The following is a 26,815-nucleotide window of genomic DNA, read 5'->3' as shown; positions in this document are numbered from 1 at the left end:
ACGTGGAGTTTAAATATATGGGTCATTATTCTGACCAGTTGAATGAATCAAATTAAGATACAGATTTCTGTTGTTATCTTAGTTTTTTAAAAACGGACACAGTACCTTTATTTCACTTATTTTTATGTGGTGCTGAGGATCTAATCCAGTGCCTCACACATGGTAGGCAAGCGCTCTACCACTGAGCTACAACTGCTGCCCCAAGATACAGATTTTCTGTTGACAAAACAGAGCATTTTTAATATGCCCCAAAGGAGCATAAGTCATAGAAGCATGATTTCTAGCATGGCATGTCACTTGCCCTATGTATCAAGTGGTAGTTGTTCAAACTCTTTGATTCAGTATATCTATAGCTTAATTCTGGTTGTGCCCAATAATTCGTGTATAAGGATATTGATATCAACATAATTATAAAAGCAAAGAAAGAATTAAATGACTGGCAATAGGAGAAAGTTAAAAGTAAAATTAATAAAAAAGTTTCATGCAGTCATTAAAAATTAACATTTTCAAGGAATGTTTAGTGGCATGAAAGAAAAACAAAAGCTAGATTTGAAATTACATAAATTATAATCCTAATAAAATACTTTAGACATATTTGAAGACTAGAAGGAAATAGTCTCAAAAGTTAACAACGTGTATTTCTACCCATAGCTTTACGAGTAATTTATCTTCTATAAATTATCTTCTATAAATTATCTTCTATAAATTATTTATTTATATTCACCATTTTCTAGAGAAGCCTATCATTATTTGGGAAAACAACCATTTAAAATATATGAAATGCCTATCAGATGCAAAGCAGTGTGCTGGGTGCTGTAGGGGTGGAAAGATGAGAGTATTCGCTCGACACCTGACATCTAGCAACACCATTTTGTAAGGGCTACAAATTCACAGAAATACCTATCTGGGGCACCCGGGACCCAGTGTGAAGGAGAAACTCAAATAAGTAGAAAAGAGGAAGCGGCCATGGTGCCTCCCCTCAGTGACCTTGCCAGAGCTCACCTGTGCACTGCAGTGCTGGTGTGGACACTGCAGCACCGCCTCTGGCAGAGCTGATCCCACCCAGTTTGAGCAGGACACTTGGCATCCTTTCGGCCACACCCTTATCCTGAATCCTAGGCAGGAAGACCTCCAGGGAAGCCATGTTTACCATGTCTGTTCTCATTTTGGGGTCCAAATTCCAGTATCAAAAAAAGAAAAGAAAGAAATTATCTTGTCAGTGAGCTCAGGATAAAATAATATATTATCATGCAAGAATGGTACAGGATATTAAAGATAGGATGCCATACAGAGTCAAGCATCAGGTCACGTATGACATGACCTCATAAAAATGAGAAGCATGATTTCTAGCGTGGTTGGGGGCAGACCAAGTCTTTCCCTACTTAATATAAGGTTCCTGAAGACTAGAATAGGGTAGAGTTTTCTTTGTTGCTTCCAAGCAGCTCCTGGCATATAGTAAGCATTAAGTAGTTCTTTAATTAATAAATATACATTAGTAAATAAGATTCATAACAAATGAAGCCAAGAAAAATGCTGATTGTGAGATAACAGGAAAGTAAGAAACAGACCCCCTGTCAGGCCTTCTTAGTAGAGAATAGGCAATAATGAAGACAGGAAGCTCTGGACCAGCACCACAGGGAGCTGCATGCTGGATAGGACCATGGACTCTGCAGCCAAAGCTTTAAGTTCAGATGACCTCTGCCACCTATAAGATGGTGGCCTTGGTCATGTTATGTAACTTTTCATCACTGTCATATATATCTCATAGAGCTGTTGTGAGATTGGAGTGAGTCGACAATACTTGTGGAAATGCCTAGAACACTCTTAGAACCTAATAAGAGCTCAGTGAATGCTCATTATTGTTGTTATTCTTGGTAGTTAGAATGACTGAAGATGAGGATGCCGTTCAGAAACGGAAGTCCCTGGAGATGGATGCCCTCCTCTCCCCGGCTCCAGTTCTACTGACGCACTAGTTCAGCTGCTGCTTTTTGTCTTTGTTTTTCCAGTGTCCTTCTCCATGGTTCCCAGTTTGTATATCTCAGACAAGGAGGGACTAGACTTGGAGTAGGTTCCTTTTTTCTTCTTTGATCAGAGATTTCAGGCCAAGACCACTCCAGCCTGAGCACTGGCCACTCTGGGCATGGGCCTGTTCTTGTCCAGATGGCCATGGCTGGGTGGACCCACTGCAGTGCAGATGAAGAGAGTTGTTGTAAATAAGTAATTTTAAATTGTTCTGAAATGAGGACTTGTAGAATGAAAGAGAAAGATTATAAAGGACTTAACTCTGCTGAAGAGACAGATGATCTTTGGTGTTTTCCCCCTAGCATACTGATTCATTTTCTAAGGCTCATTAGTTATTGTTCAAATCCACAAAGGAAATGATGTGACTCAGAACTGTGGAAATGAAAGGAAACCTCAGAGGCCTTTATTGAACCCCTGCCTTTCTAGGCCTTGCCCTTTCCACCTCTGTGTCAGTTCATCTTACAGCCTGTCTCTTTGTTTAATTTTTCCAGTGCTCGGACCAGCCAAGAAAACATAATGTGGTATTCATACCATATAGAGAGAAATACCGGTGGGCCTTCTCATAATGTTCTGTAGTTGAGTGGAACCTGTAGGAAAGGTTTAGGGGGACACTAACACCATGTGTGCAAGTTCCACAGACCACACTGCTACTGTCTCCCACCATGCTGGGGACCCACAACTTTCCACCACTCCCTTTGGCTTCAAGGTGATCAGAACAATGTTTTACTTCCAGAAAGTCAACCAGTTGCCACTTTAGACCCCACAAGTCACATCTGCTAGAAATGACTGCCTGCTCTGGTGCCTGTAGCTCATTCTGTGCAAACAGCAGGAAACAGGTAAGCAGTAAGGAGGTGCGCTCTAAAGACTTCAGAAGATCATTGTTCCTTTTTGGGCCATCGCTCTTTTCCAGATGTCTGTGATTTGCCATTTCTCCTAGCCAAAGAATAGCTCTGGAAACCCTGGACACAAAGCATTCTATCCCCTATTACTCAACGTTTTTTCCAGAGCAGCCTAAAAGGTTATATTGGGTTTTACGAGCTGCGCAGGATTTCTGACGGGTGTACCACCTAGAAGGATGAACTTTGGAAACTGCAGGCTTGGAACAGCTTTTGTGAGTCCACCCACGAGCAGGAGAATGAGTGGAGACAAAATCTCTGCTTCCTGTACCCCACTTGAATATTATGGCCAACCCCCGAAAAAGGGAAAATGTCATTTAAAGTGTTATAATTGTCCCCACATGTGATCTGTGCCCTTTGAACTATAGCTCGCTACTCAAGATGAAGGTTAGTGACACAAGCTTCAGATGTTAAAGATTAATCATTCTTTCCTTTTTCCTCTAAAAAAGAAAATAAGATAAATGGGTCATCGGCTATGAGATGAATTTCCTTGAATAAGCAAAACCAAAGGGCTCTTTGGACTTCCTTATCCCCATTAGAAATAAACACTTCAAAATAGCAATACAAACTGGTCGCCTGTGGCCCAGACCTATAATCACAGTGATCTGGGAGGTTAAGGCACAGGATCATAAGTCTGAGGCCAGTCTTAGCAACTTAGTGAGATCCTGTCTCAAAAAGAGCTGAGGTTGTAGATCAGTGGTAAAGTACCCTTGGGTTCAATCCCCAGTACCAAAAAAAGCAACACAAAACCAGGATTGGAGGGCGGGGGGAGCAACCAATTTAAAGACTTTTGCTGATACAGATCTTCTCAAATAAATGTTATTTGAAAATAATTTTTTTAAGTTTTATTAGGCTCTTTAAAAAAAAAAAAAATTGGTGGCAGTGACCATCTGTTATCCCAGAAAAGTAACTGCTTTTACAGAAAATTTGGATTTTTCAAAACCAAATAAATGTTATTTTGTGTGTTTACTTAATTTGAAGACTATTTTCAAATGAACAAGAATTGAAAATTCAGTATTGGTCATTTTAAAGATGGTAGATGTATTTCAGCCCAAGCTTGACAAAAGAAATAGGTAATTTAGGAACCACCCACCTTAGCTTTTCAAAGACAATACAGTAGAGGGAGGACCCATGAAAAGGCCTCAGCAAGGGAGACATCATGTTTTTCTGATCTAGCATTGGCTTCAGGAATCGATGTCAAAGTTCATTCGCCTGTCTCCTAGAGGGTAAGGCAGTCAGGAGCCCACCTGTCCTATGGAGACAAAGCAGGGAAGCCCTTTTCATTACACATTATTCCATTGGATGGAATATCTCCTCGTATTCCATCCTGACCTCGAGATGAATAACCCTGCCCTTGCATCCCTTTTGGCACAGAACAAAATCACTGGATAAATGCTGACCTTCAGTTTTCCTGCATATGTGTAGCCATGGCCAAGGTAAACTGGTCTCTTGGGTTTATTTTGAGCTGAAATTAGCTGAGCTGTTTGTTTCCTCAGAGCCATGCACAGATGCATTTTGAACTATCTTTGTGTTTGAGGGCTTTTTTTTTTTCCTGGTATCAGCATACCACTTCCTCCAAGTCATTACTTTGAACAGTTTTGAAGAGGGAAATACTCCTGCCATCACTTCCAAGCAAAGTGATAACTGAGGAATGGCAGTACAACTTTACTGTGTACTTCATGTTTGGAGGTGAGTTCATGGAATGATCGCTTTTCCATTTATTTTTGTAATAGGGTGGGCTGTCTTCATCTGAGCTCAGCAGTAGAAAACTGCACTTTGTAAGTATCAGGCATTGGTTCCCTGTTTGGGATGCTCCGAGGTTAGGCTAAAACAATGTCCTCAGGTGATCTTTTCCTGCTCTTTTTGAGAATTTCATGGAATTCCTATGAATATGGATTTCTACATAATGTTTGATACTTTCAGGTTCTCTGGTCCTGACAAATTTTAGAGGATGCAAGTTTAAGTAAAACTATTCTTCACTTTCCTATTGTTGTGTTTTAAATACTTTTTATCAGTGAACTACCATTGGATACTTTTAAGTGTTGATATACAAATGTAAATAGTGCTTTTATTAAGGTGTTTTGTAAATATCTCCTTTTCCATAAATTCATAAATCTCTTTTGCCATTAAAATAGTAGTATATTATAGTATCTCAGAGTAAATTCTAACCCTTTACATATTTTTATACTTATGTTAGGTAGAACTAGAGATTTTTTTTAAAATATTTTTTTAATTGTTGATAGACCTTTATTTTTTTTACTTACATGCGGAGCTGAGAATTGAATTCAGTGCCTCCCACATGCCGGGCGAGTGCGCTACCACTGAGCCCTAGCCCCAGACCAGAGATTTAAAGTATAATAAGCTTAGAGTGATTGTTATATTCTCAGAGTTATGCATTAAAACTGATTTGATTCCTATCAAGTTCTGATTTTATATTTTTAAGGATATAATTGCTTATTTTGTGTAGGAGGAAGGAAGAGTCACCCTTAAGTAAAATGACTGAGGAGCTGACCAAGTCCTGTCATGGACTTGAATTTTGAAAAAGCTGAACTTCTGGCAAAGTGGTAACAGGTATCATTCACTTCCCTGAGCAACATATTGAACATATTGAATGTTGTTTTGGAGAATTTTAGAATAAAATTACATAATACTTTAATTTTTTAAGAGAGAGAGAGAGAATTTTTCAATATTTATTTTTTTAGTTTTCGGTGGACACAACATCTTTATTTTTTATTTTTATGTGGTGCTGAGGATCAAACCCAGTGCCCCGCATATGCCAGGCTACCACTTGAGCCACATCCCCAGCCCACATAATACTTTTAAAAGGTTTTTAACACTGCATTTTTAAGACTGATTATACACAGATAATGCTCTTTTTTTTCTTTTCTTTCTTTCTTTCTTTCTTTTTTTTTTTTTTTTTTTGGTGTAGGGGATTGAACCCAGGGGCATTTTACTACTGAGTCACATCCCCAGCCCTTTTAAAGACAGGATCTCACTGAGTTGCTTAGGGCCTCACTAAGTTGCTCAAGCTGACTTTGAACTTGTGATCTTCCTGCTTCAGCCTCCTGAGCTCTGGGATTACAGGCCTGTGCCACCACACCCATTGATAGTGGTCTTTAATGGATCTAGAGTAATATATGTTACTTGAATTTCTACACATTGCTTTTGCCATTACTGTTTTTGAGATACTCTCATCTTTGTGAATCTCTTGGCATGTCTGAGGAATTCTTATCTATACTTTCAAGATCTTGAGGTTGGGGTTGGGGAAAGCCATAGAAGAACACTTTATCTCAAGATTTGTGCCGTTAGAGGTAAAAGAAAAATGTGGTGGACAGTGCTTGTGAGGAGTATTAGATATGTGCTTCTGCAGGTGTTTTGAATTCAGGAGGAGTCCACTGTGAATGAATAGGACGCTCTGTGTGCAGAAACCTTTGTACTTTGGAAAATGAAATTTCCCATTGATCTTCACACTGGTTTCCCATGAATACCCCTCCAGTAAGAGCTGGAGATGCTGAGTGTTTTCTGTGTGGTGTTCAGTTTTTCAAAGCTGTATTCAGCTCTTGGCCCTGGTATCTTTCACGTCACAGTGCCAACATCTTGTGGTGGCTGAACTTGGGCATAATGATAGGAATCCAGGTTTTGTTTTCTCACTTACTCAGAGAAACCAGATCTGGTCTCAAGGCCTGTTTCCTCTCAGTTCATTATGTGCCACCTCTGGAAACTTTCATAGATGATCACTGCTCTCTTAATTTAGACCTCAGGCACTAGAATAAAGCAGCCTTGAAAATAAGCATTGTCTTCCATATTCCCCAATTGGATGAGACTTCCCCAAAGGGCCTTTGGACAGTCTCTAAGTAAACTGAAGAGAAGTTCTGTCTTTGCAGTATAAGATTTTGGGATGAGTGGCTCCCCATTCCTCTATCAGACCTTTAACTTACCTACCTACTGATTGACCATAGCCCTCTCCAGGTGAAATGAGGACAAGCCAGTGAGCATAAAATCAATGTACTTATCTCTAGCTCATCTTAATTTTTAGGAGAAAGTTGTTTTTATTTTTGTTTTTAAGTTGTGGGCATTTTCCCAAAAATATTATGCTCATCAAGTCTAGTGATATTTGGAATTGTACAAAAAAGCAGAAGAATTAGTGAAATTGGGCCCGTGATAAATTGAATGGATCATTTAGAAATAGGACTAAGTGTATGTGAGAACTCGTTGTAGATAAATTATATAAATGGAGTTTGAAATTATCTGTTCTTAATGTTTATCAAATATCAAATAGAGCAAATTCTTCATTCAATTATCCCTCTGTAAACAAAAAGAGCCACTTCTTTGCCTTGTCTCTCAGTCTTGCCCTCCTTCCCTAGCCAGTGCATTTCCTTCTTTACCAAGTGGCACACTAATGGAGAAGTTAAGCTCACTTAACCATAGGAATGCTAACTGATGTTGTTTATTGTTAGAATATGCCAGGCACTCTACCCCAAAGCATCTGCCTAGTTTAGATATATTGAACACCTTCTAAGACCAGGTGCAAGAACTGTGGAAAGTGAGGGTCATTCCGGTCATAAATTTTGACTTGGGAAGAGCCAGATGGAAAGTAGGCCAGAGGATGTCATAAAAATTCAGGTCCTCTGTCAGTCATTGTGTACATCACTAGAGTTGCTTTGAATGACCAATACTCAGAAAGAGGTTTTGATTGCCAGGTTTTCAACCATTTAAAAAAAAATCTAATTTAGATTTTACTTTTTCCAAAATAGTGCTTAATGGCTAATGAAGGTGATGAAGCTAACGGAAGCTTGGCTACTTGTTAGGTCAGCATGAATTACTCCTTGGTTCCTGGGAAGTTTAGTCTTGTGAAAGATAGAATAAGATGACTCAGGGTCATATGGCTGCTTCCTGTCTGCACGTGTGTAACATAAACCCAGGCATTCCTGCCTTTGTCTTTGAGCAGGAAGAGCTTCAGTGAGATGTACCTAGAATTCCCACACCCTCTCCCAACAGGGCATGGAAATATTTCTCATACTTCACAACACTAGCCATAGCTGAACATCAAAAGTGGCCCTTGACTTAAGAACATTTGCTTAAGAACTCACAGAAATGGTCACTGCTCTCCACTCAATTCCCAATAGTTAAAAACATTTCATTTGTTTTTGAAAAATCATGGAGTAGTCTTGCAGTGTAGCTCAGAGGTAGAGCACTTGCTTATCATGAATGAGGTCCTGGGTTTGATCCCCAGCTCTAAAAAAAGGAAATCATGGAACTTTTAGGTAACCTTTTGGTTCAAATGGGAGGAAAAAAAATCTAAGGGACATGAGTATAACTCAGCTGTAGAGCACTTCCCTAGCATGTGCAATGCCCTGGGTTCAATCCCCAGGACAACAAAAAAGAAAAAAAAGATCCAGTTAATATTTCATTAATTAAAATATGTTAATAACAGAGGATATAATAAATTTTGAAATATTGTCAACCTTACTAATAAAAAAATGAAAATTAAAATAGCCCATACATATAGTTTTTCACTTATCAAAGATTTTGAAAAGTGATAATAGTACATATTGAAAAGAAATGGGTACTGGTGCCACTGTAGTAGCTAATACCACAAGAAAGCAGTTTAAAAGTATGTGTCCAGATTCTAAAAGCAAACAAACAAACAAAACTCTGTTCCTATCATTTTTTTGACAGGAATTTTATTATTTATTATAATAAATAATAAAATTTATTATTTATTATAATAAATTTATCCTGAGGAAATAACCTAAAATTATTGTTAGACTTCAGACATCTAAATACACATATATTAATCATAGTAGAATTTATAATAATGAATCTGGGTGTTATTTTAATGTCTAAAAATTTAAAGGTTACAGATAATAGAACACCTGTAAAATAAAATATTCAACTACTAAAGTTATTTTAAGAGAATATTAATATGGGGAAATGTGAAGGACACATAAAAACAGCATCTGATCCCATTTGAAATACACAGAAAGAGGGCTTGGGAAAGGCTAGCTCAGGGGTAAAGCACTGGCCCAGCATGCATAAGGATCTGGGTTTGATCTCAGCACTGCAAAAAAATAATAATAATAAAATTTATAAAAACAAAACTGAGAGGGAAAAAGTATTAGAAGGAAATTCTAAAACATTAACTATATTGTACCTATCTCCAACCAAGTATTTTCTTTTATTTCAATAAAATTAGCATCATTTGGTTACACACCTCCCCTCTCTTTTGTGATAAAAGACAACTTGATTTCCTCTGGTGGCTCAATGACATCATCTTATCCCAGGAAGGAGAATTATGATCTGGAGGTAAAAGCATTTGGGTCAGGAGTGCTTCAGGGTCAGTCCCCAGTGAGGTCCAAAGAGTTCAGAATTGTTCAGGGTAGTGGGGAGAAGCCCAGGCTGGGGACCACAAAATATGAATGAGTCCTTCTTTCTCCCCCTCTTCCCATAGAGGTAATAACCTGAAACTGAAATTTTAGTTTAGTCACATTATAAATTAATTAGGCTTTTGTGGGCTGGACTAGCAGTATACCATCAAGTATGTTTGTAAGTATGAATACCATTGAAATGGAAATTAAAATAGTCATGTGTTCAGTTTTCATATAGAAATGAGTAATTCCCAAATGACAATTGAGCACTGTACATTTTTTTTTTTTCTGAGTTATCCTGCATTAGCCCTGTGGCAGCGTCCTTGGTAAGGCTGTTCTACAAAAGATAAATATAAACTGAATCAAAATGGACACCTGCTCTCCACACATGGGGAATGAATTTATTTAATTTCCATCATGCCATCAGCTTGAATATGAAGGCAAACTCCTTGAGGGTGGAGAGTTTTGTTTGTTTGATTATTGTAATATCCCCTAAATCTAAAAACGTTCTGGGCACCTGATAGATGCTCCATATTTGTTAAATGACCGCTGTGCTCAGGAGCCCTCGCACAGTTGCTCACTAGTTAACAGGGCAGTTACAGCCATGCAGGGAGGGTGAGCAGACTAAAAGATCATACTACCTACCTCACTCTAATTCCAGAAGGGAAACTACAGCTTTGTGTGTTGTTCTTTTGGGCTAGAGAAGAAGATCAGGGGAGTGAGTATAGAATCAGGTCAAGGGAAGAAAGCAGGGATGGCAGGGACCTCAGGGTTGGAGAAGTTAATCTGAAGAAGGAATTGGAAATAGAAGCCATGGTCAGGGACCATGTTGTGGACCCCGGTGGAGGTTACAGCAGGTTATTCTGACACCTTGGCCATGATGCTCAGGTAGTCTTGCCAGCACACAGCTGCCACCCAAAAGCCAAGAGTAGCACCCAGGTGAGGTTTTAATTGTTGTTTCATATTATTTTGTTTTTTATTTATTTAGTGGGGGGCTGGTGTTGGCAGGGAGAGAAGATTTTGACTTTTTTTCTCTCTCTGTCCATTTCTCCTCCTGTGGGTGTCCTACAAAACATACACCACATGTGGTTTTTATACCTCAAGTCTTGGTGGTTTGTTATCCTCAAACTAGTCAATATTTAAGTGTAGTCATGGAGCCGCTTTTTACATAAGCCACCAACTGATCATTCTGTTGGAATGAATCTGAAGCAGGCAGAATGGTCCAAGACTTTGGCTTAAGCAGCTCCATGTTTCAGGGAAGGAGTCATTTGGTCAGTACTAAGCAAAAAACAACAACAAAAAATACCCACGCAAAATGGTGGAGCTGATCACTTTGTGATTGCCCCTTTTCTGATCTCTACATGCATGTTTGGAAGCAGGAAGCATTTTCCAGGATCTTTCCTGTGGTCTGATAGGGTACTGACCCCATTAGAGACAACCTGAAAGTGTTTTTCCAACAATCTGTTTTCCCAGTCAGTCATTTGGAGAATTCGGAGCAGCCAATGGCAAGGCGGGGCAGTTGTTGGAGGGAATCTGGGGTCATTTGGGTAGAACAAATTCTGTTTGGGCTGAGCCACTGAGAAAAGCAATCTGCTAAGACACAGGAGAAAAAAAGTACACAGGCCTCTGGACACCTCTGGGAACAAATGGGAAATATCTCCCAGGACTGGAGGTGAGCAGCTGTGGGGATCCCAGCTCTCTCCACTTCCCACAGCTGGATAAGCAGGTACCCAAACAGCACTAAGGAGGCCCAACATCCCCAGAACCATCAGAAGCTGTGATTCCCAGCCTCATCTGATCTAGTGGCCACTTTTAATAACAATTTTCTAATCTTCCTCCACAATTCTCAGTGAAATTCATAAATGATGTGGTCTGACCTCACACCTAATTTCCAAAATAAAAATCACTGCAATCTTAATTTTAAAAGAAATAAAATAAAAGCAGCTTTTTAATAAAATAAGTTCAATTGAGAAGTGATCAGGCACAGCTCATTAAAAAACAAAACAGAGTAAGTTGTCAGGTATTTGCATCTATACACAGAGTCACTGTGCATGTGGCTACTACCACTGCGGATTAACTCTTATTAGAGGCTTAAATACCACAATTGACAATGTCCTTGGGCACATGATTTTCCAAAAAGGATGAATAACTCTTGGTAAACATCTTGTCAACCTAAAAAAAAAAAAAAAAGGCAAAACAAAACAACAAGATTCTCTGAAAAATACTATATTCATTTGGGAATATCAGAGCCCTGCCTTGAGAATACACCCACCATAGTAAACTCTGGGAGGATTCAAAGGAATTAAGGTAAGGAGAAATTTTTTAAAAGCAAAAATGAGGACTTACATCAGATATTTTGAAACAATAACCTTTGGCCACAGTGATTTTGGCCACAAGAGTGGTGTCAGTCAAGGGTGAATGAACAATTGCTGGGCAGACATCCTTACAGAAGTCCTTTTGGTTATAAGGTAGGTGGTGGTGGCCTCTGTGTGAGTTCAGGGTTCTGGCCAAGTCTTTGTGGTTAGTTACTATCGGGCAATCACGTATAATAACCCTTCCTCCGGAAACTCCTGGCTTTATTTACTTTCGTTGTTATTAGGGCTGACACAGTAACTTCATTTTGATTCTGACAACTTTCACAATCCAAACAAAAGTAATTTCATTAATAGAACATTTGCATTACTGGGAAATTAAAGGAATAAGTGCAAAAATACAATACAGATGTTCCCAGTCTTTCTTACGATGGCCCATTGTAAGTCAAGGAGTATCTATCTGTAATCACTGAGTTTATTTATCAACTGGAGTCAAGTTCTAGGCTCAGATAACTCCAAACAGTTTCTTCACCTACATCAGTGTCCACCCAAACCTTTGACGATCTTGTGGGACAATTTTTTACTGAATGGGACAGTTTGGTGTAATACAATTCGAATCCTCTGAATCCCAGGAAAGCCTCCCTTTATTGTGACACCCACAAATTCCCTTCCTTTCCTGTTCATGCACAGAGCAGTTGGGACTGCCTCTCACAGGCAGCGTCACCAGCCAAGCCTGGCTCCTGTGCAATCGGAGGGCCCCAAGGGGAATCTCCAGTCCCTGAGCATTTCCTGCGGTGTTCAGGCAGGTGATGTCAGGCCGGAAGGTGCAGCGCTGTACTGACCCTTGTTTCCTGAGAGCCTAGGGAGGTTTTCAAGGTCCTCGTGATTTCTCTCTCCCAGAAAGAGACACAGTAACCACCGGGCTGAAGTCTGAATAAGGACCTAGATGGCCATTGTCCCCAACCTAGAAATAATTGTAAAGATCCTCCACTTGCTTTCAAACCTAATGATAGACAACCAACAGGAACACACTACTTTCTGCGTGCCAGTACCTTCTCCCAGTGTGTGTGCACTAGAATGTACATGGCGGGATGTGAGAAGGGACTTTCCATCTTTTGCCCCTTGGGTTGTAAAGAAATCACTCCTTGTATTTCGCAGGCTTTTCCCCTGGGGGCCATTTGTATTGGACATTGGTGACCAATTGGGAAATTTTTGCAGTTTAATTATAGTACCTATGACAAAACTGCCTTCGATAGAAATATGAAGGGTCTTTTTACATGTGAAAAGCATTTTTCCCTTAAGAAATGAAGTATGTGATGTTCTAAACTTCAGAATTTCTGTGTTTGCTTTGTAGTTTGTTTGGGTTTTTTTTTGGGGGGGGTGGGGGAGTGGTAATTGGGATTGAATTCAGGGACACTCAACCACTGAGTCACATCCCCAGACCTATTTTGTATTTTATTTAACAACTCAGGCTCTCTCACTGAGTTGCTTAGCATTATCCTTTGCTAAGGTTGTCTTTGAACTCGAGATCCTCCTTCCTCAGCCTCCTGAGCAGCTGGGATTTACAGGTGTGTGACAGTGTGTCTGGCTTGTATTTGCTTTGTTTTATTTTGTTTTTCATCTTCTGTTTCTGCTGAGCATACACTGCCACATAGTATGGAGAGGCAAGACTGCCACTGCATCCTTGGCACCTAGAATATTGGGCATTGGGTGCTCCAGAGACAGAGAAACATGTTTGTTGAGTTGGAGTATGTGAACCCATTTCAGTAACATTCTTTCTAGATAGTCCTGGGGCCTCTTTTTCCAACCCTGAGTTGATTCCCCTTTTATCCTTCCAAGCTAGTCACCTCACCACTTTCTGGTTTAAGTAAGGGACCCTGTCCTATCCCTGACACTGGAAAATAACCTTGCTTAGAAAGAGAGTTGCCAAATATGTTGACAGGTCTCCCTTATGGTAAGTGTTAAGTGGCGGTCCTGGTATCACCACAGGTTAGGAGAAGCAAAAGCCTCCCCAGGTCTTTTGGGGGAGCAAACCCAGCACATTTCTGCTTTTCTTGGGCACCTCTCAGTCTAGAACCCAGTGTGTGGCAACAAAATCACAGTCCCAGGTTAAGAGAAGGATGAAACTCAACATGGAATGGAAGCTTTTAAAATTCATTTACACATATCTCTCGAGCACCGTGATATGTCAGATACTGTTCTATCAGCAGCTGGGAGACAGCAGCAAACGAGACAAGGTCCCTGGCCTCAGGTAGCTGCCTCTCCAGTGGAAAAGCAGATCATGTACAAATAGTGGAGGACCCAGATGGAGTGAAGGAGTAGGCTGTGTGGACAGCCAAGAGAAAAGTGTCCTTGGGAGAGGGAACAGCAAGTGCAAATTCCTGAAGATAGAGGAAAAGGGGAGAAGGGCAGGAAAGGTCAGGGAATGGAGGGCTGGCTCTTGCCAGAAATGGTATTCATTGCAGACTTCTCTTGGTATAAAATGGAAAGCCACTGAGGCTTTGGAGTCCATGAATTTCTTCTGAGCCTCTATTTTCAAACTTTTATATGCTACAGTAAGTATCTCTTGGCCGAGGATTCATATATTGTAGTGGGATTGCTAGCACTAAGACTCCAGGAAGAAGCAGCCAGTATAATTTCAATCCTGCTGGCCACAAGCCCAGGAATACTCAGCCAATGTCCTGAATGGCTCCAAGCCACTCTCCTTAAGAACTTACAGCTATGGCTCAGAGTTGGCTCTGGACAGAACAGGACTATCCCAGGACTGACACTGATGGGGCATCTGCTGAGTGCCATCTGGCCATCTTGCCAGAGAGAAAGATGAGCCCACGCCCATCAGGTCTGTCCTGTCTAGCGTCATTTTAGCCAGTATGGTAGCAGCTCTGAAGCACTTACAATGCCATCAGTAAGAAAGTACACACATTTCTGTGTAATAAGAATTGTAATGCATTCCGCTGTCATGTATTTAAAAAAATAAAATCAATAAGAAATTTTTAAAAATTAAATTAAAAGAAGAAAAAGAAAATAAACACATTTCTGAAGACTGTGATAAAAAAGGATGTAAAAATCCCTAATTAATAATTGTTTAAAAAAATTCTTGGTACTTTCAGTAGTACTCTTTTTGAAATCTTGTATTAAATAAAAGATATGGCTACACTTTCACCTATTTCTTTCTACTCTTTGTAACGTGGCTAGCATAGAGTCAAGAATTGCACAGGTGGCTCAAATTATATTTCTATTGGATAGTCCTAATCCAAAAGGAGGGTTGTTTTCTCTCCTTCCTTGGTTGGATGGTTGGAATTTTTATTTTTACTTTTTTTTTTGTTCCTACTCTTAATCGGTCTACAGTCTGGGGAGTTTAATCCTTTTCTGGGAAGAACTACTTGAGTTCTGGTGGGAGAGGCTTCCGTCTCTATCCCAGTTCATCCAACAGTGCAAAGAAGGTAACTCCCAAGTCTGAGCAAGTTTCGAATTGAGTGAGCACACCTCTTCCACAGCCTCTAGTGGATGGAGAAGGGAATGAGCCACAGTTCTTGTTTGTTTGATTTTTTTTTTTTTTAAAGCTTTATCATTATGGAAACATTTCAAGTACCTAGGAAGAGTCAACAGAATGGGAAACTGAATTGCATGTACCCCTCACCCAGCTTTGAAGATGATCATCTCATGACTGCTTTTGTTTCATTTGCTCCTCTACCCACTTCCCCCCCTTTTCCATATTACTTTGAAGCAAACATCAAGTCACTTCATCCACAAATATCTCAGTGTGACTATCTAAAAATGAAGGACTCTTTGTAAAATATAACATAACTGCAGTAGCGTCATTATTACCTAAAACATAGTAATAATGTTGCTCAATATTCAATTTGATTTTCAAATTTTTAGTTGCCTTGTGTTTCTCTAGTTTATTTGAATCAGGACTTCGTGATGTCCACATGTTGCATTGCTTGCTCTGCCTTTTCAGCCAGCTTCCCATGAGCACGTGCTGCGCTGGCTTCCTCCCAGGCTTCCACGTGTGAATAATGTGGCAATGACACTACCAGTCCTGTCCCCACGCATCTTAGAATAAGGTTCATTGCATCTCCTTGGTTCAGAAGTAGCCACGCATTCCTCTCGAGAACCAGCCACCGTAGCCAGGGAACTCCAAGGCTGTGCTTAACCACAGCTGCTCACTTTGCATTCCTGTAGTCAGAGTAGAGTTAGCCCAACGGAGGCCAGGAGAGCAGAGTACAAGGTCAGGGGCCCTCTTCCCAAATCTGAATTTATTACTGTCACTTAGGAGGATGGATACTGGACAACCCAGAAGCAACAAATACATATGTACTGTTTATCCAGGACTCACACACATATCTTTCCTATACATACAGGCTCAGAAATAGGTAATACATTGCACTCACCATTTTTCCCCCACAAAAAAGAGACAGCTAATGCAGGTGCAAGCCTCACTCCAGTCCAGATTCTTCATTTTATAATTTACTCCTTGTTCATGAGATGGATCCCAATGTCTCAGTGAACTGTCCTTTTTTCCCCAGATGAAAGAACATAACAGTATATTTGGAGAGACAGTGAGGAATCAGACTTCCATGTTCCAAACTTGTTTTCTGATGTAATTCTTACCTCCTTGCCCTATCTAATGTCAGCATAGGAAAATCTGGGTTTTCTATCCCATAAGCCTCCAGATTATTTGATTCTTACCCATTTGTTAACAAAACTGTATTTTCCCCCACTGTGCACCCAGTCAGTCTTCAGCCTAAGTTTTTCTCTTTCCTGTGGATCTTCCTAGAGGATACTCCCAACATCCCAAGTGTTTTCTGTTGAATCCTTTAAGGATGTGCTCATGGTATTAGACCAAGGATTCAATAGGTGGCAGCATAGCTAGCAGTTTTGCTGTCGTATAACAAGGATTGCCACCTTCTAGCCCAGAAGAACCAGTACTATAGTTGTCTCCCAACCATAAGCCAACTAATTGCATGTTTTAGGATTAGTTATGTCCAGTACTCACTTCTAGTACCAGCTTCTTCATCACTTAAGATTCTAGTGATAGAAAGCCTGGCTGTCCTAGCTTAAGCAAAATGGAGAATTTATTTGCTCATGTAAATTTAAAAGTCTAGAAATAGGGCTAGCTCCAGGTATAGGTAGGCTCAGGGCTCAATCAGCAACATCAGTACTTGGTTCTTCTCCATCCCAGTTTTCTGTCATATTGGTCTCAGTTTCAAACCCAATGTGGTCAAAAGATGAGTGTGGCAGTTCTCACCTCACAGATCTGAGTATAGACTCCTCCCTCGGAAAGTGTACTCACCTCTGGCCACATTCCTTGATCCTGATGACATCACAGGCTATCACCACAAAAAAAAAAAAAAAAAAAAAAAAAATCTCTAGGACCATTAAATGTAAGACTTTGGTTAGCCAGCCTGAATCACATGCTTTCCCTATATCTGCATGGGAGTGAATGCCTCTGAAGTCACATAAACTGAAAGGGAGGAGTCTCCACACAAAATAAAAGAAAAAGAGGGAATGGCTGCTAAGCACCAAAACATAATAATCAAATATATTGTACATTTTTCCCCAAGTAATATTATACCAGTTTATATTAACAGGTGCTGGAATACTACAAAACTTGGTTTTAATTTAATTTTTAAATTTATAGTTTTAAATAATCAACCCTTTCTTTATTTAACAAAACTGATCACTGTGTGGAGCAAAGGATTATTCCTTTAATGCCTGCTTTTTTAAATCACACAATTCCCTCATTTTAAGTCTTTTTGTCCCCAGTGCTTAGGGCCTCAAGCATGCTAGGCAAGCACCCTACTACTGAGCTCCACTTCCAGCCCCCATACTTTAACATTTTGAAAGTAGATTTCTCTTATAATAGACACATACATTTAATCTAGTAGTGCTTCTTTTTTCCCCAAAAAATATATCAGAGGGGCATTTAGCTATTAAAGAAGGTGTTTTTTAATTAAGGAAATATAGGATTGTAAACCTCTTTGTACTGTCAGGGTAAAACTACTACAGTATAGGAAACAGTACTCGATGAGAATTACTGAAAAAAAAAAAAAAACCCTGATGTTCATATTTTATACAGGTCACTGTGGGACTGATTCAGTAGGTGTTGGTTTGGGGTCACTACAGAAGGGGGTTGGCTATGATTCTTTACTACTTTTCTGAGACTGGTGAGACCTACATTTTTGTTTTTATAATCTTCTGTCTGCCCTTGGTTTTTTAAAATAGATTAATATGGAATATTTTTTACCTAATTGACCCAGGAGCCTACTGATGTTTATTTCACTCTATCCTAAGCTCGGACTGATCTGTGTATTGAATGAGGAAGATGTAGGTATCTAAATTTCCCCTTTAAGTTCAGATTTGTGATTGTCTTTATTTACCACTCTTGTAAGCCTTTGATCATAACAGCCACAATGGCACATCTACTGCCTTCATCTTCTTCCTTCCACGTGACACCTTTTCTCTCTACCCCTCTTCCTTCTGCACTTCTTGTGCTTATGGAAAAGAGTTAGGTTTAATCGCCTTCTGCCTTTAATGTGAGACTTAACGCTGCAGTGGCCCTGGACTGAGAGCCATTTCTTTTCCTCATCTGTACATGATGGTGCGGACTTTGACCTCTACCGTCTCCTTCAGCCTTAAAATTCCTCCGTTTTTTTTTTTTTTAATTCTTTTTTTTTCATTTGTTCTTTTTAGTTATATATGACAGTATAGTCTATTTTGACATATTTATACAAACATGGAGTATATCTTATTCTACTTAGGATCCCAGTCTTGTGGCTGTACACGATTTGATATTCACTGTGATGTATTCATGTATGTACATAGGAAAGTTATGTCAGATTCATTCCACAGTTTTTCCTATTCCTATTTCCCCTTGCCTTCATTCCCCTTTGTCTAATCCATTGAACTTTTATTCTTCCCCTCCCCTCCCTTGTTGTGGGTTAGTTTCCACATATTAGGGAAACCATTCTACCTTTGATTTTAGAGGACTGGCTTTTTTCACTTAGCATGATAGTCTCCAGAGCCTTCTATTTACTGGCAGATGTCATGAAGTCATTCTTATTTATGGCTGAGTAGTAGTCTATTGTGTATATATACCACATTTTCTTTATCCGATCATCAAAAGTGGTTCCATTCTAGTTTTTTGCAGAATCTCCATACTGCTTTTCAGAGTGGTTGCACAAATTTGCAGTCCCACCAGCAATGTTTCCCTCACATGCTTGCCAACATTTATTGTTACTTATATTCTTGATAATTGCCATTCTGACTGGAGTAAGGTGAAATCTCAGTATAGTTTTAATTTGCAGTTCTCTACTTGCTAGAAACGTTGAATATTTTTTTCATTAACTTGTTGACCATTTGTTTATCTTTTTTTCAGAAATGTCTTTTTAGTTTTTTTGCCCATTTATTGATGGAGTTATTTGTAATTTGTTGTTGATTTTGGTGTTAGGCTTTTTGAGTTCTCTGTATATCACAGAAATTAACCCTTTATCTGAGATGCAGGTGGCAAAGATTTTCTCCCATTTTATAGGCTCTCTCTTCACACTCTTGATTGTTTCCTTTGCTGTGGAAAAGCTTTTTAGTTTGATACCATCCCATTTATTGATTTTTTAATTTTACTTCTTGCACTTTAGGAGTCCTGTTGAGAAAGTTGATTTCTAACCTGACATGTTGGAGTGTTGGGCCTACATTTTCTTCTAGTAGATACAGGGTTTCTAATCTAAAACCTAGGTCTTTGATCCACTTTTAGTTGAGTTTTGTGCAGGGTGAAAGATAGGGGTTAAATTTCATTCTGCTACCTATGGATTTCCAGTTCTCCCAGCACCATTTGTTGAAGAGGCTACCTTTTCTCCAATGTTTTCTGTATCTGTGTCTAGTATGAGATAACTGTATTTATGTGGGTTTGTCTCTGTGTCTTCTATTCTGTGCCATTGATCTTCATGACTATTTTGGTGACAATACTGTTTTTGTTACTATAGCTCTGTAGTATAATTTAAGGTCTGGTATTATGATGTATCCTGCTTTACTTTTCTTGCTAAGGATTGCTTTGGCTATTCTGGGCCCCTTATTTTTCCAAACGAATTTCATGACTGCCTTTTCTATTTCTATGATGAATGTCATTGGAAATTTAATAGGAATTGCACTAAATCTGTATAGCACTTTTGGTTGCATGGCCATTTTGAAGGTCTTCTTCAATTTCTTTCTTTAGTGTTGTGTAGTTTTCATTGTAGAGGTCTTTTATCTATTTTTTTTTCAGATTGATTCCCAATTTTTTTTTCTTTTTAGGCTATTGTGAATGGGATAGTTTTCCTTATTTCTCTTTCAATCGATTCATCATTAGTGTATAGGAATGCAATTGATTTATGGGTGTTAATTTTGTAATCTGCTACTTTGCTAAATTCATTGATAAGTTCTAGAAGTTTTCTGGTGGATTTTTTTTTTGGGGGGGGGCTCTTCTAAATATAGGATCATGTTGTTGGCAAACAGAGATAGTTTGAGCTTTTCTTTTCCTATTATAATCCTTTAATTTCTTTCTTTTTTCTTTTCTTTTTTTTTTTTTTTTTTTCCTAATTGCCCTGGCTAGAGTTTCAAAGACTATGGTGAGTAGAAGTGGTGAAATAGGACATACCTGACTTGTTCCAGGTTTTAGAGGGAATGCTTTCAGATTTCTCTCCATTAGAATGATGTTGGCCTTGGGTTTAGAATATATAGCTTTTACAATGTTGAGGTATGTTCCTACTCTCCCTAGTTTTTCTAGTGGGTTTTTGTTTGTTTTTTTGTTTTTTGGTATCAGGGATTGAACTCAGGGGTATTCAACCACTGAGCCACATCCCAGCCCTATTTTTGTATATTATTAGAGACAGGGTCTCACTGAGTTGCTTAGTGCCTCACAATTGCTGAGGCTGGCTTTGAACTTTCGATTCTCCTGTCTCAGCCTCCCTAGCAGCTGGAATTACAGGCATGTGCCACTGCGCCCAGCTTTTCTAGTGTTTTAAGCATGAATGGATGCTGTATTTTTTTTTTCAAATGCTTTTTCTGCATCTATTGAGCTAATCATGTGATTCTTGCCTTTAAGTCTATTTATGTGGTGAATTACACTTTACTGATTTCCTTATGTTAAACCAATGTTGCATTCCTGGGATGAAACCCACTTGATCATGGTGCACAGTCTTTTTAATGTGTTTTTGTGTGCAATTTGCCAGTATTTTATTAAGAATTTTTGCATCGGTGTTCATCAGGAATATTGGTCTGAATTTTGAAATTCATGTGTCTTTGGTTTTGATATCACAGTGATACTAGCTAGCTTCATAGAATAAGTTTGGAAGGGTTCCCTCCTTTTTCTAGTTCATGGAATATAAAATTCCTCTTTTCACTGTAGAAGTCTTTCACCTCTTTTGTTAAATTTGTTAAATTCCCAAATATTCTTTTTTTTTTTTGAGGCTATATTTCTAATTTCTCTTTCAACTGTTTCATCATTGGTGTGTAGGAACGCAATTGATTTATGGCTGTTACTAGAAGAGCCGACCCTGATCTGAGAACAGAAGAAGGGCGGAAAGCACTATTTCACGCAACACCTGGTGTCCTGCATTGCAGAAGTGGCTTCCAAGGCCTCTGAAGTCCTGTGGTTGAACTGTGCCACACCCCTGTGATCTCTCCCTGTCTCTCCATCTTCTCCTGCCTTGTTTTTGTTGTTGTTATTTAAATCTTTGTATTTCCTCTCCTTCTTCCTGATCAGTTTGTTTTTCTTAATCCATTTTCTCTCCCCACTGCCCAGGGAGCCACCCACACTGCATGACTCCACACACAGTGCTGAGCCCACCTGCTGACCTTTACTCTGGAAAATCTCTCATTAACAGCTTTTCCCCATGAAGGCTGATCTTGGCATTTGTTAAATACTGTTAAAGGAGGAACAAAAGTTAGCTATTAAAGACATTTTATATTATGGTAGCCTGTGTTAACACTTTATTGAGCACCTCCCAGGAGTCAGATGCTGAGACAACAGATAGGACTCCTGCTCTCATGGAGCTTGAACTCCATCTAGTAAGGAAACACATACAAATGAATAAGAAAATAGCAATTGGTGACATGTGCTGTGTATAGGAGAGAACAAGTGCAGAGATGGGACATGGTGGAGGGCATTTTTGCTGATATCTGAAAAATGAGAACAAACCAGGAGAGGAGCATCCCAGGCAAGAGGGCTTGCAAGATGCAAATGAGATCGGTGCATTTAAGGAACAGAAAGGGCTGAGAGGTAAATTAGCAAGAGGTGCATTGAGATAAAGGCTAGGGAGGGGCAGGTGTTGTGCATCCTTGTGGGTCCAGGCAAAGAGTTTGAACCTTGTAAGTGAAATGAGAAACCATTGGAGGGGTTTAAGCAGGGGAGGAACATTATCTGATTTTTGTCCTGTCATGCATAATAGTCACCTCATCAATGTGTCCCTTGTTAACTGCTTTCACAAGTTTTCATTACAGGTGGAATAGATCCAAACTCTACACAGCTCCTCCCTTGCATTGCTGGGGGGCTGCTACCTTTAGGTGACATGCTGCGTACTTATTGAGCTTTCACTAATGGACAGGAGTAGCCATGAACAGTGTGTATACTAAGTGTGTGTGTGTATATGTTTATGTGTGTGTGTGTGTGTGTGTGTGTGTGTGTGTGTGTGTGTGTTTGGGGTGCCTCACCTAGTGAATGTCAAAATAATTCTGTAAATACATAGAGATCATCATAATTGCCATGTTCTCTTTTTAGATCCAGCTATATTTAGACTTCCCCAAAGATTCACTCAGGCATTTAAGTTTTTGAGTTGATCAAGTTTCTCTTGTCCCAAGGGTTTGTGGAGGAGGAAGTTGATGATAGCTGCAGACCTCTAACTGTGTCCAGCCTCATTCCTGTATGTATTTCTGTATTAAGTGTCCCCTGAACTCCAGGCCCTACTTTAGACAAGAGGAATACAATCCTTGCCTTCAGGTGGCTCCAGGCAAAGTAGAGAGGACTCTCACTCACCAATCCTTGGATGCTCCACTTCCAGGAATTGTGCCCATGACCTGGCATCATGAAACTACTCCTGAAATTCAACTAGCATCTCAGAGAATTCAGAGTTTAAAAGAAACCTTAGAAGTCATCCATCCCAGTACACCTCAGTAAGAGTACTTTTGGTATTTGGAAAGGGACTATCCTGAGCACCATAGGAAATCTCATATTCCTGGCCACACCCACTGAATCCCACAGGCCCCTCCTCCCACGAGTCCCACCCACTTTGCCCCACCCCAAACTGAAAATGCTTCTGAGCATCTCCCAAAAGTGACTGAGTTGAGAACTTTGGGTGTAGCCCAGGCCTCTCAATTTGCCGGTAACTTATGGAGCTTACACACCTCTTTGCTCTGAACCCAGCAGAATCTGTATTCATCATGCACATTTTACAATGAAGTTAGTTGCTGAAATATGCATCTGTTTTTCATCCTTTCAACTGATTCTGTTTTCTCAGACTTACACTGTATGTGCTACAAATATAAGTCTGAATATTTGAGGTGGGTCAAGAAAAAGTTGAGCATTTTCATATTGTTCTATACATAAGTCAAGATTCTGATATATACCGTTGTCTGTACATGTTCCACTGAATCTACCTTTATTTTTTTTAATTAGTTGCTCAAAACATTACAATGATCGTGACATATCATACATTTCTGAATCTACCTTTAAAGCGAAAAATCTGAATCCTTCTGACTACCCTCTTTTTCTGAATGCTTTTGTCAAGCATCTTCTGAGAGAGTTATTGTTATCCCACTAAGTATGGAGGGTGTAAACAAAACATTTGGGCCTACAAAGCCATGGGTCTGCAGCCAGCTTGGACTGTGTGTCACATATCCTGACTTAGGCACCCAGATCACATCTCAAAACTCATTTGCCTTCACACACCTGACCTGCTTTCTTCATCTGCATTTGTTACTTTCTCCCGCACACTGGAATGTTCTATAAATGAGGATCACTTAGACTAATTATCAATGCATTTAAGAGCTTTTATTTCTTAAGTGACTCTTCTTATTATTACTAAATGGAAAACTCAGAGTTGAGAGTGATGCTTTCAAAGAATTTTTGTGGAGGAATCTCAACCTCTGTGAGCAGTTGTCTTTGTTGAGGTGTCTGGAAAGCTGGGGGGCTGCTAACTGACTGGATGGAGATGCTGAGCCCTCCTTGCGCCTGCACGGATGCTGTATTATACACTGTGGGGAGGAGAGACGTTCAATTATTTTTAAATTTGTTCTTTTTTTCTTTGTTTGCTTTCTTAAGTAAAGTCAATCTAGTTTCTTTTTCTGTAGCAAAGGAGGAAGGAACAAACAACAAATTAATCAGACAGGAAGCGAATACCGCAGAAGGACGTCTGCCTCTGACTCAGTGTGTCACACTGAACAGGCCAGAGCTGGTCCAAAATGGCTGACCAGGCAGGACCCCATCTCGGCTTTGGAAGATGATGCCTTGTTCAGGGGTGGTTTTCTCTCTCAGCTCATGTCTTGCTTGTTCTCTGTCTGCCCGTGTCCCTGATAATGCCTTCCTACAGTTCCTTTTAACGGTAAGAGAAATCGTATTCAAACTGAATTTATTTTATCAGGGAGAGGAAAGAACTAAACGGTTTTTAATGGGCCATTATCATATGTGGAGATGCAATTATTTAACTTTTCGGTAGAAGACCATGTGATTTTTTTCCTGTTGCCCATTTTGGTGATTGTGGGTGATTGACAACTTGTGTTTTTAGCCAAGCTGTAAGCAACATTTGAAATAGAATTTTCCTGACCATTGGACACATTTGGATCTAGAGATCAGAAAACATGTCCTTTGGAAAAAGGTACAGTTTGTTGTCGACACAGCTACCTTTGACTCCTCAGTTTGGCCCATGACCGTAGGGCTTTAAAGTAGAGGGAGTCCTTGGCAGTTTCAGACAAAAGTAAGGAACCAACTTGGAAAGAAGCTGTTGCTGCAGATGTGTTAAGTTCAACTCCCAAAAGAAACCATTTCTAAGCAGAGTCTGTTAGGGAAAAGACCTCTGGTCTTTTAGAATAATTCTATCCATATCAAAATGGTGCAGGGCATGACTACTACTGCAAATAAAATTCTATAGCATTTATTATAACTATTTATATTTAATATAAATAATATTTTGGCAAAAAAAATCATTTAAAAGATTCAAGCCATGTAGTCAGAAAGCTACAGAACAGGATTAGGATACTATTTTGCGTTAAGAAAATTATCTAGGTTATGTCTGAGAAAGCAACTTGACTTACACACCCTTTTCCCCTCCGAGGAGTATACAATAAAGCTTTAAAAAGTAGGAGGGGGCTGGGGTTTGGGCTCAATGGTGGAACGCTTGCCTGGCATGGGTGAGGCACTAGGTTCGATTCTCAGCACTGCATATAAATAAATAAAAAATAAAGATGCATCAACAACTAAAAAAAAATTAAATTAGAAGAGCACATACAACTTTAGTTAATAAGTTCTTTTGAATAACTTGATGGCATAACTAGTGCATTCATTACAAATGGAGATGTTATAGATGAAGAAAAGTCTGCAGAAAAATTCTAATTTAGGAAAGTAGAACAGCTTTGTAGAGAGAGATGGGCTGGAGAATGGGGAAGACTAGGATAGGATGGTAAGAGGAGGATGAGAAGCAGGGAAAGGTTTGGGGGTCTGTGTGGAACCCATACTCAAAATTCATTTGAACTGCCAATTGTAGAGTGTTAACGTGTTAGCTTCATAAAGTTTTGAAGTGGAAGATGGTCTAGTCACAACTCTTTTTTTATAGATCTGAAGAGGTTAAAGAATTTACCTAAAACCGCAGTCAGCTTTTTTGCACTCTTTGGAAAGTTTCTCCTTGGGTTCCTTGTTCAGAGCTCTCTAACTGCTCTACCACATAAACGTTGAGTTGTGGCCGACTGTGGAAGAACTAGAATGTTCAGAAACCCCCTGAGGGGAAACTTACTCCCAGGGTTCTGCAGCAATTTCACTGATTGTTGAGAAATCAAATTCTAGATCTGGCCTATAGGCTGGAAGTTCCCAGCCTATGATAAAACATAAGAGGAAGTGAGCTACCTAATTCTGGGACTCTTGGAGTTTTATGCCCTTTTGAAGGGTATAAAATACCTGTCTGTATTTTGTAACCTTCAGTCCTAAAAATTAAAACTGAAAAAGAAATACTAGAATAAGAAATGCCTTAATCAGTATGCTTTTCTGAGAGATTAAAAGTGCACTTTATACACGTGTCCTTTTACCATTCTTCTATGATCTGGGAGTTTGCCTGGGTGGACACACGTGGGCTGAGCTTTAAGTCAGCTCCTGTTTTCTCTTTCATCTACCAGCCACTTAGCAAGGGTTATGCTCTTTACTTTTGCTTATTTTATTTTTAACAAATGGCTAATACTTATTAAGCACTGCCTCATTTAACTCTTCACCCTATTAAGTAAGTACTACTGTCCCCATTTTATTGTAGAAACTGAACTTAGGCCAGGCAATTTGCCCAAGGCCACCTAACAGCTGGGTGTGGAGGAAGTTTTCTGAATTTCAAGAGCTCTTTTCACAAGCTGCAGCCTGAAGCCAAGGTGATAAATTGCACAATTTCTGGAGATTCTTTCCAGTCCTGGGAATCTGGGATCACAAATGCTTTGTTTAAATAATCACAGCAATAGTAAATATATTTAAAATGATGACTCTCAAGTAAGATATTTTCCTGAATCTTTTGCTCTTTTCAGAAGTAAATTTGGTGACCCTTCTGCTTATGTTACAAGGTTATACTTTCAAAGATAAAATGAATACAATATACCAAGTATGTTGACCTATAGGTGTTGTGAGTGCTGGGGAACAGGGACAGATCTTATTCCCCAGGATAAGTCAATGTGGTGCTGATGATATAGGAAGACGGTAGCATTGAGATTTGAGCCCCTTAAAGAGAGTACTTGGAAAATACTGGAAGTCATGGGTAAAAAACTGACACTTTTTAGTACATGGATAAAGCAAAACAGGGTTTCCTTTCCCCACCCACAGTTAAATGACAGATAACTTAATCACCCAACTAAACTTCATTTTCTCACCACAAAAGGGGTGAATTTGTATTAATTTTGAAGTTAATTATGTATAATAAATTTAAAAATAATTTTACTTCAGAGCAAGTTTTCTTTTCCCAGCAGTGACTCTTAGGGTAAAATTGTGAGTTTGTGTCCAAGTTCC

The 26,815-nt window shown here is 39.4% G+C and overlaps 1 protein-coding gene and 1 long non-coding RNA gene across 4 annotated transcripts in view; one reads left to right on the top strand and one right to left on the bottom strand.

Annotated features, from left to right (window-relative positions):
- LOC308631251 overlaps positions 1–26,815 on the bottom strand; it is a 930,091-nt gene that overhangs the window by 805,395 nt on the left and 97,881 nt on the right. The gene's annotated exons all lie outside the window — the stretch shown is intronic.
- Positions 1–26,815, top strand: part of WIPF1 (WAS/WASL interacting protein family member 1) — a 117,985-nt gene that overhangs the window by 58,049 nt on the left and 33,121 nt on the right. Inside the window, exon 1 of one of the 3 annotated variants that reach the window (XM_081262459.1) lies at positions 24,026–24,170. The exons of the other annotated variants lie outside the window; for them this stretch is intronic. The gene's annotated coding sequence lies outside the window, so the exon portion shown is untranslated. Of the gene's footprint in view, positions 1–24,025; positions 24,171–26,815 lie in introns of those variants that run through there. 3 annotated transcript variants of the gene reach the window in all.

Source organism: Spermophilus citellus (assembly GCF_964194105.1).
Source record: "Spermophilus citellus genome assembly, chromosome: 11".
Taxonomy (NCBI): Eukaryota; Metazoa; Chordata; class Mammalia; order Rodentia; family Sciuridae; genus Spermophilus; species Spermophilus citellus.
This window is presented reverse-complemented; position numbering and strand designations above follow the sequence as displayed.